This window comes from Hemiscyllium ocellatum (assembly GCF_020745735.1).
Source record: "Hemiscyllium ocellatum isolate sHemOce1 chromosome 15 unlocalized genomic scaffold, sHemOce1.pat.X.cur. SUPER_15_unloc_16, whole genome shotgun sequence".
NCBI classification, from domain to species: Eukaryota; Metazoa; Chordata; class Chondrichthyes; order Orectolobiformes; family Hemiscylliidae; genus Hemiscyllium; species Hemiscyllium ocellatum.
The window spans coordinates 30001-40000 of record NW_026867452.1 but is presented as its reverse complement, the minus strand read 5'-3'; positions in this window follow the sequence as shown (position 1 = coordinate 40000).

The window sequence follows — 10000 nt, the reverse complement described above, 5'->3', positions numbered from 1 at the left end:
ACCACTGACACTTAGAATATTTTTGAAGCAGTACAAATCAGTAACCAGCGACACTTAGAATATTTTTGAAGCAGTACAAATCAGTAACCAGCGACACTTAGAATATTTTTGGAGCAGTACAAATCAGTAACCAGCGACACTTAGAATATTTTTGAAGCAGTACAAATCAGTAACCAGCGACACTTAGAATATTTTTGGAGCAGTACAAATCAGTAACCAGCGACACTTAGAATATTTTTGAAGCAGTACAAATCAGTAACCACTGACACTTAGAATATTTTTGAAGCAGTACAAATCAGTAACCAGCGACACTTAGAATATTGTTGAAGCAGTACAAATCAGTAACCACTGACACTTAGAATATTTTTGAAGCAGTACAAATCAGTAACCAGCGACACTTAGAATATTTTTGAAGCAGTACAAATCAGTAACCACTGACACTTAGAATATTTTTGAAGCAGTACAAATCAGTAACCAGCTGACACTTAGAATATTTTTGAAGCAGTACAAATCAGTAACCAGCGACACTTAGAATATTTTTGGAGCAGTACAAATCAGTAACCAGCCCCACTTAGAATATTTTTGAGTCAGTACAAATCAGTAACCAGCGACACTTAGAATATTTTTGAAGCAGTACAAATCAGTAACCACTGACACTTAGAATATTTTTGAAGCAGTACAAATCAGTAACCAGCGACACTTAGAATATTTTTGAAGCAGTACAAATCAGTAACCAGCGACACTTAGAATATTTTTGGAGCAGTACAAATCAGTAACCAGCGACACTTAGAATATTTTTGAAGCAGTACAAATCAGTAACCAGCGACACTTAGAATATTTTTGGAGCAGTACAAATCAGTAACCAGCGACACTTAGAATATTTTTGAAGCAGTACAAATCAGTAACCACGACACTTAGAATATTTTTGAAGCAGTACAAATCAGTAACCAGCGACACTTAGAATATTGTTGAAGCAGTACAAATCAGTAACCACTGACACTTAGAATATTTTTGAAGCAGTACAAATCAGTAACCAGCGACACTTAGAATATTTTTGAAGCAGTACAAATCAGTAACCACTGACACTTAGAATATTTTTGAAGCAGTACAAATCAGTAACCAGCGACACTTAGAATATTTTTGAAGCAGTACAAATCAGTAACCAGCGACACTTAGAATATTTTTGAGCAGTACAAATCAGTAACCAGCGACACTTAGAATATTTTTGAAGCAGTACAAATCAGTAACCACTGACACTTAGAATATTTTTGAAGCAGTACAAATCAGTAACCAGCGACACTTAGAATATTTTTGAAGCAGTACAAATCAGTAACCACTGACACTTAGAATATTTTTGAAGCAGTACAAATCAGTAACCCTGACACTTAGAATATTTTTGAAGCAGTACAAATCAGTAACCAGCGACACTTAGAATATTTTTGGAGCAGTACAAATCAGTAACCACTGACACTTAGAATATTTTTGAAGCAGTACAAATCAGTAACCGGCGACACTTAGAATATTTTTGAAGCAGTACAAATCAGTAACCAGCTGACACTTAGAATATTTTTGAAGCAGTACAAATCAGTAACCAGCGACACTTAGAATATTTTTGAGCAGTACAAATCAGTAACCAGCTGACACTTAGAATATTTTTGAAGCAGTACAAATCAGTAACCAGCGACACTTAGAATATTTTTGAAGCAGTACAAATCAGTAACCACGACACTTAGAATATTTTTGAAGCAGTACAAATCAGTAACCAGCGACACTTAGAATATTTTTGAAGCAGTACAAATCAGTAACCAGCTGACACTTAGAATATTTTTGAAGCAGTACAAATCAGTAACCACGACACTTAGAATATTTTTGAAGCAGTACAAATCAGTAACCGCGACACTTAGAATATTTTTGAAGCAGTACAAATCAGTAACCACACTTAGAATATTTTTGAGCAGTACAAATCAGTAACCAGCGACACTTAGAATATTTTTGAAGCAGTACAAATCAGTAACCAGCTGACACTTAGAATATTTTTGAAGCAGTACAAATCAGTAACCAGCGACACTTAGAATATTTTTGGAGCAGTACAAATCAGTAACCACTGACACTTAGAATATTTTTGAAGCAGTACAAATCAGTAACCAGCGACACTTAGAATATTTTTGGAGCAGTACAAATCAGTAACCACTGACACTTAGAATATTTTTGAAGCAGTACAAATCAGTAACCAGCGACACTTAGAATATTTTTGAAGCAGTACAAATCAGTAACCACTGACACTTAGAATATTTTTGAAGCAGTACAAATCAGTAACCAGCGACACTTAGAATATTTTTGAAGCAGTACAAATCAGTAACCACTGACACTTAGAATATTTTTGAAGCAGTACAAATCAGTAACCAGCGACACTTAGAATATTTTTGAAGCAGTACAAATCAGTAACCAGCGACACTTAGAATATTTTTGGAGCAGTACAAATCAGTAACCAGCGACACTTAGAATATTTTTGACGCAGTACAAATCAGTAACCACTGACACTTAGAATATTTTTGAAGCAGTACAAATCAGTAACCAGCGACACTTAGAATATTTTTGAAGCAGTACAAATCAGTAACCGCTGACACTTAGAATATTTTTGAAGCAGTACAAATCAGTAACCAGCGACACTTAGAATATTTTTGGAGCATTACAAATCAGTAACCAGCGACACTTAGAATATTTTTGGAGCAGTACAAATCAGTAACCACTGACACTTAGAATATTTTTGAGTCAGTACAAATCAGTAACCAGCGACACTTAGAATATTTTTCAGTCAGTACAAATCAGTAACCAGCGACACTTAGAATATTTTTGAGTCAGTACAAATCAGTAACCAGTGACACTTAGAATATTTTTGGAGCAGTACAAATCAGTAACCAGCGACACTTAGAATATTTTTGAAGCAGTACAAATCAGTAACCAAGTGCATTTTTGAATTGGTTACTGATTTCTCCGTTGAAGTTGGGGCTGCGGTTGGCTTCAGTTAGTGGTGGGGGCTTAATTTTCGCCGAGGGGAGCGTGTCCCGGTAGTGTCTCCGAGGAAGTGGTACCTATTGAAGGGGGTGTTTCTGAATTTGGGCCCTTTTTGAGTGGCATTGCCGGATGGGTTTTGTGTTGAAGGCTTCCAAATCGGGTAGCTCAGCCGGATTTGACCCGGCGGTTCTACCGACTGTCACGCCTTCGAGGGGGGACTGTTGTCTAAGTTCAGGCCGGATTTGGTGAATTTCCTAAGTCGGGAAGTGGTCCCAACGGGTTTGGGAGTGAACCTAACTGCTCATACCAACTTTGAGGCTTTGGGGCCGGGTAGCACAGTCGGATTTGACCCGGCGGTTCTGCCGAATGCCTGGCCTTCGAGGGGGGCCTGCCCTCTGAGTTCAGGCCGAATTTGGTGATTTTCCTAAGTCGGGAAGTGGTCCAAACGGGGATGGGAGTGAACCTGACAGCTCATACCGACTTTGGGGCTTCCAAGCCGGGTAGCTCAACCGGATTTGATCCAGCGGTTCTAGCGACTGCCACGGCTTCGAGGGGGGACTGTTGTCTAAGTTCAGGCCGAATTTGGTGAATTTCCCGAGTCGGGAAGTGGTCCAAACGGGGATGGGAGTGAACCTGACAGCTCTTACCGACATTGAGGCTTCGGGGCCGGGTAGCTCAGTCGGATTTGACCCGGCGATTCTGCCGACTTCCACGCCTTCGAGCGGGGACTCTCCTCTAAGTTCAGGCCGAATTTGGTGAATTTCCTAAGTCGGGAAGTGGTCCAAACGGGGATGGGAGTGAACCTAACTGCTCATACCAACTTTGAGGCTTTGGGGCCGGGTAGCACAGTCGGATTTGACCCGGCGGTTCTGCCGAATGCCTGGCCTTCGAGGGGGGCCTGCCCTCTGAGTTCAGGCCGAATTTGGTGATTTTCCTAAGTCGGGAAGTGGTCCAAACGGGGATGGGAGTGAACCTGACAGCTCATACCGACTTTGGGGCTTCCAAGCCGGGTAGCTCAACCGGATTTGATCCAGCGGTTCTAGCGACTGCCACGGCTTCGAGGGGGGACTGTTGTCTAAGTTCAGGCCGAATTTGGTGAATTTCCCGAGTCGGGAAGTGGTCCAAACGGGGATGGGAGTGAACCTGACAGCTCTTACCGACATTGAGGCTTCGGGGCCGGGTAGCTCAGTCGGATTTGACCCGGCGATTCTGCCGACTTCCACGCCTTCGAGCGGGGACTCTCCTCTAAGTTCAGGCCGAATTTGGTGAATTTCCTAAGTCGGGAAGTGGTCCAAACGGGGATGGGAGTGAACCTAACTGCTCATACCAACTTTGAGGCTTTGGGGCCGGGTAGCACAGTCGGATTTGACCCGGCGGTTCTGCCGAATGCCTGGCCTTCGAGGGGGGCCTGCCCTCTGAGTTCAGGCCGAATTTGGTGATTTTCCTAAGTCGGGAAGTGGTCCAAACGGGGATGGGAGTGAACCTGACAGCTCATACCGACTTTGGGGCTTCCAAGCCGGGTAGCTCAACCGGATTTGATCCGGCGGTTCTAGCGACTGCCACGGCTTCGAGGGGGGACTGTTGTCTAAGTTCAGGCCGAATTTGGTGAATTTCCCGAGTCGGGAAGTGGTCCAAACGGGGATGGGAGTGAACCTGACAGCTCTTACCGACATTGAGGCTTCGGGGCCGGGTAGCTCAGTCGGATTTGACCCGGCGATTCTGCCGACTTCCACGCCTTCGAGCGGGGACTCTCCTCTAAGTTCAGGCCGAATTTGGTGAATTTCCTAAGTCGGGAAGTGGTCCAAACGGGGATGGGAGTGAACCTGACAGCTCTTACCGACTTTGGGGCTTCCAAGCCGGGTAGCTCAACCGGATTTGATCCGGCGGTTCTGGCGACTGTCACGCCTTCGAGGGGGGACTGTTGTATAAGTTCAGGCCGAATTTGGTGAATTTCCCGAGTCGGGAAGTGGTCCAAACGGGGATGGGAGTGAACCTGACAGCTCTTACCGACTTTGGGGCTTCCAAGCCGGGTAGCTCAACCGGATTTGATCCGGCGGTTCTGCCGACTGTCACGCCTTCGAGGGGGGGACTGTTGTATAAGTTCAGGCCGAATTTGGTGAATTTCCCGAGTCGGGAAGTGGTCCAAACGGGGATGGGAGTGAACCTGACAGCTCTTACCGACTTTGAGGCTTCGGGGCCGGGTAGCTCAGCCGGATTTGATCCGGCGGTTCTGCCGACTGTCACGCCTTCGAGGGGGGACTGTCCTCTGAGTTCAGGCCGAATTTGGTGAATTTCCCGAGTCGGGAAGTGGTCCAAACGGGGATGGGAGTGAACCTGACAGCTCATACCGACTTTGAGGCTTCCAAGCCGGGTAGCTCAGCCGGATTTGACCCGGCGATTCTGCCGACTTCCACGCCTTCGAGGGGGGACTGCCCTCTGAGTTCAGGCCGAATTTGGTGCATTTCCCGAGTCGGGAAGTGGTCTCTGTCACAACGGGGGCAAGTGTCTGAAGAGGTAAAGTGAGTAACCAGCACAGCTTAGGGAAGGGTTCCAAAGTTCTCAACAATGTGAATTCGGTTACCAGGAAAGCTTAGGAAAGCTGCCTGACTGTCCCAAACGAATGAACTGCAAAACTTAGGGAACATGCCCGAAGATGCTTAAAAGTGTGAAATCAGTAAGCAGGAAAGCATAGGAAAGTGCCTGAAAGTGCTAAATGAGTAACATGAAAAACGTAGAAAAATGCCCGAAAATGTTTAAAAGTGTGAACTCAGTAACCAGCAAAACTTAGTAAAACGTTGGAAAAGCAGAAATGAGTAACCAGAAAAACTTAGAAAAATGTTTGAAAATGAGAAATGAGTAACCAGAAAAACTTAGAAAAATGTTTGAAAATGAGAAATGAGTAACCAAGAAAACTTAGAAAAAATGCCCAAAAAGAAGAAATCAGTAACCAGAAAAACTTAGAAAAATGTTTGAAAATGAGAAATGAGTAACCAGAAAAACTTAGAAAAATGTTTGAAAATGAGAAATGAGTAACCAAGAAAACTTAGAAAAATGCCCAAAAAGAAGAAATCAGTAACCAGAAAAACTTAGAAAAATGTTTGAAAATGAGAAATGAGTAACCAAGAAAACTTAGAAAAATGTTTGAAAATGAGAAATGAGTAACCAAGAAAACTTAGAAAAATGCCCAAAAAGAAGAAATCAGTAACCAGAAAAACTTAGAAAAATGTTTGAAAATGAGAAATGAGTAACCAAGAAAACTTAGAAAAATGCCCAAAAAGAAGAAATCAGTAACCAGAAAAACTTAGAAAAATGTTTGAAAATGAGAAATGAGTAACCAGAAAAACTTAGAAAAATGTTTGAAAATGAGAAATGAGTAACCAAGAAAACTTAGAAAAATGCCCAAAAAGAAGAAATCAGTAACCAGAAAAACTTAGAAAAATGTTTGAAAATGAGAAATGAGTAACCAAGAAAACTTAGAAAAATGCCCGAAAAGAAGAAATCAGTAACCAGAAAAACTTAGAAAAATTTTCGGCCAAGTGTGAAAAATATTCTAAGTGTCAGCGGAGGAAAATGCCGAAGCATCGGGAAAGATTCAAAAACTCATGCCGAACATGAGTTCCGAAGTGCCGGAGGAACTGGGCGAATTGAGCCCGGCGGTTGGCCAGATGTCGTTTTGAGTCTGCAGCCCGAAAACTTTAACTTTGTCTGCCGCGGAAGTCTGGACCGGGAAAAATCCAAACGGTTTTGCCGGGTTCGAGTTCCAGAGCGAAGCAGTCGAATTTGAAATTCAGACCCATTCAGTGCCACTTGACATTGTGACACAGTGAGGTTGGCGGGGTACCCGGAGATTTCTGGGAACACGATTTTTAGAACAAAATGGCGGCGCGGGACCACTTTGAAAGGCATCCGAAAAACGGTTCCGCGGGCAGAGCACTTGAATGACAGGCCTGTGTGCATGCCCAAGAGCTCTCGGAAGTCTAATTTTTGACACTTTGTCAAATTTTCGACAGACTTACCCAACTCTTGCTGCCTGTTCTAAGAATCAGTCAGAGGCCTGTGCGGCGGTCTCTTGACACTTTGGAGGGCGGGCAAACCCCACGTTGACTCCGGCCGTCCCTCCAAAAGGCACTTGCTATTGGGGGAAAGGATTGCAAGTAGCCTGGTTCCCGTGGGAGCGGCCAGGAAGGGTGCAGGCTGGCCCTTGCCTGAGCATTCCCAAAACCCTCTTCCGCTGAGAGCAGACCTCGCACGCCGCACTACCGGCTCTGGGAGTGGTTGGCCGCTATTGTACATAGTCCGGTCCTTCCTCTGCCACCCGGCAAGTGCGATGGCTCTGCCGCCCTGCGGTGCTCGTCACCCAGGTTTGGGGAACACGATACTTAGAACATGTTGGCGGCTCGGGACCTGCAGGCGAAAGGGGCCCCGTGGTGCTGAGCACATCGACCTCGGGTCTCAGTGCAAGCCGGAGAGTTCGCGGAAGTCTTAAAAGATTTTGACATCTGCTCAATTCTTTGACAGGCTTGCCTGACTCTTTCCGTCCGTTCTAAGAATCAGTCGGAGGCCGGGGCGGGGACGGTCTCTTGACACACGGAGGGTTGGCTTCCCTCCTCAGGTGTTTGTGTCGAAAATGAAGGCGAGAGATGCAAGCGTCCTGGTTCCCCTGGGTGCTGCCAGCAAGGGTGCAGGCTGACCCTTGCCTGAGCACTCCCAAAAGCCTCTTAAGCTGAGAGCAGGCGCCGCACTACCGGCTCTGGGAGTCGTTGGCCGCTATTGTACATAGTCCGGTCCTTCCTCTGCCACCCGGCAAGTGCGATGGCTCTGCCTCCCTGCGGTGCTCGTCACCCAGGTTTGGGGAACACGATACTTAGAACATGTTGGCGGCTCGGGACCTGCAGGCGAAGGGGGCCCCGTGGTGCTGAGCACATCGACCTCGCGTCTCAGTGCAAGCCGGAGAGTTCGCGGAAGTCTTAACAGGCTTGCCTGACTCTTTCCGTCCGTTCTAAGAATCAGTCGGAGGCCGGGGCGGGGACGGTCTCTTGACACACGGAGGGTTGGCTTCCCTCCTCAGGCGTTTGTGTCGAAAATGAAGGCGAGAGATGCAAGCGTCCTGGTTCCCCTGGGTGCTGCCAGCAAGGGTGCAGGCTGACCCTTGCCTGAGCACTCCCAAAAGCCTCTTAGGCTGAGAGCAGGCGCCGCACTACCGGCTCTGGGAGTCGTTGGCCGCTATTGTACATAGTCCGGTCCTTCCTCTGCCACCCGGCAAGTGCGATGGCTCTGCCTCCCTGCGGTGCCCGTCACCCAGGTTTGGAGAACACGATACTTAGAACATGTTGGCGGCTCGGGACCTGCAGGCGAAAGGGGCCCCGTGGTGCTGAGCACATCGACCTCGCGTCTCAGTGCAAGCCGGAGAGTTCGCGGAAGTCTTAACAGGCTTGCCTGACTCTTTCCGTCCGTTCTAAGAATCAGTCGGAGGCCGGGGCGGGGACGGTCTCTTGACACACGGAGGGTTGGCTTCCCTCCTCAGGCGTTTGTGTCGAAAATGAAGGCGAGAGATGCAAGCGTCCTGGTTCCCCTGGGTGCTGCCAGCAAGGGTGCAGGCTGACCCTTGCCTGAGCACTCCCAGAAGCCTCTTAGGCTGAGAGCAGACGCCGCACTACCGGCTCTGGGAGTCGTTGGCCGCTATTGTACATAGTCCGGTCCTTCCTCTGCCACCCGGCAAGTGCGATGGCTCTGCCTCCCTGCGGTGCCCGTCACCCAGGTTTGGAGAACACGATACTAAGAACATGTTGGCGGCTCGGGACCTGCAGGCGAAAGGGGCCCCGTGGTGCTTAGCACATCGACCTCGCGTCTCAGTGCAAGCCGGAGAGTTCGCGGAAGTCTAAAGCTTTTGACATTCGCTCAAAGCTTTGACAGGCTTGCCCGACTCTTTCCGTCCGTTCTAAGAATCAGTCAGAGGCTGGTGGGGAGGTCTCTTGACGCAAGGGGAGGGGTGGCGTCCCTCCTCAGGCGCTTGTGTCGAAAATGAAGGCGAGAGATGCAAGCGTCCTGGTTCCCCTGGGTGCTGCCAGCAAGGGTGCAGGCTGACCCTTGCCTGAGCACTCCCAGAAGCCTCTTAGGCTGAGAGCAGACGCCGCACAACCGGCTCTGGGAGTCGTTGGCCGCTATTGTACATAGTCCGGTCCTTCCTCTGCCACCCGGCAAGTGCGATGGCTCTGCCTCCCTGCGGTGCCCGTCACCCAGGATTGGAGAACACGATACTAAGAACATGTTGGCGGCTCGGGACCTGCAGGCGAAAGGGGCCCCGTGGTGCTTAGCACATCGACCTCGCGTCTCAGTGCAAGCCGGAGAGTTCGCGGAAGTCTAAAGCTTTTGACATTCGCTCAAAGCTTTGACAGGCTTGCCCGACTCTTTCCGTCCGTTCTAAGAATCAGTCAGAGGCCGGTGGGGAGGTCTCTTGACGCAAAGGGGAGGGGTGGCGTCCCTCCTCAGGCGCTTGTGTCGAAAAATGAAGGCGAGAGACGCGAGCGGCCTGGTTGCTTTGGGTGCTGCCAGGAAGGATGTGGTCTGACCCTTGCCTGAGCACATCCAAAAGCATGTGATGTTGAGAGCAGACCTCGAGCCCCGCACAACCGGCTCTGGGAGTCGTTGGCCGCTATTGTACATAGTCCGGTCCTTCCTCTGCCACCCGGCAAGTGCGATGGCTCTGTCGCCCTGTGGTGCCCGTCACCCAGGTTTGGGGAACACGATACTAAGAACATGTTGGCGGCTCGGGACCTGCAGGCGAAAGGGGCCCCGTGGTGCTGAGCACATCGACCTCGGGTCTCAGTGCAAGCCAGAGAGTTCGCGGAAGTCTAAAGCTTTTGACATACGCTCAAATCTTTGACAGGCTTGCCCGACTCTTTCCGTCCGTTCTAAGAATCAGTCAGAGGCCGGTGGGGAGGTCTCTTGACGCAAGGGGAGGGGTGGCGTCCCTCCTCAGGCGCTT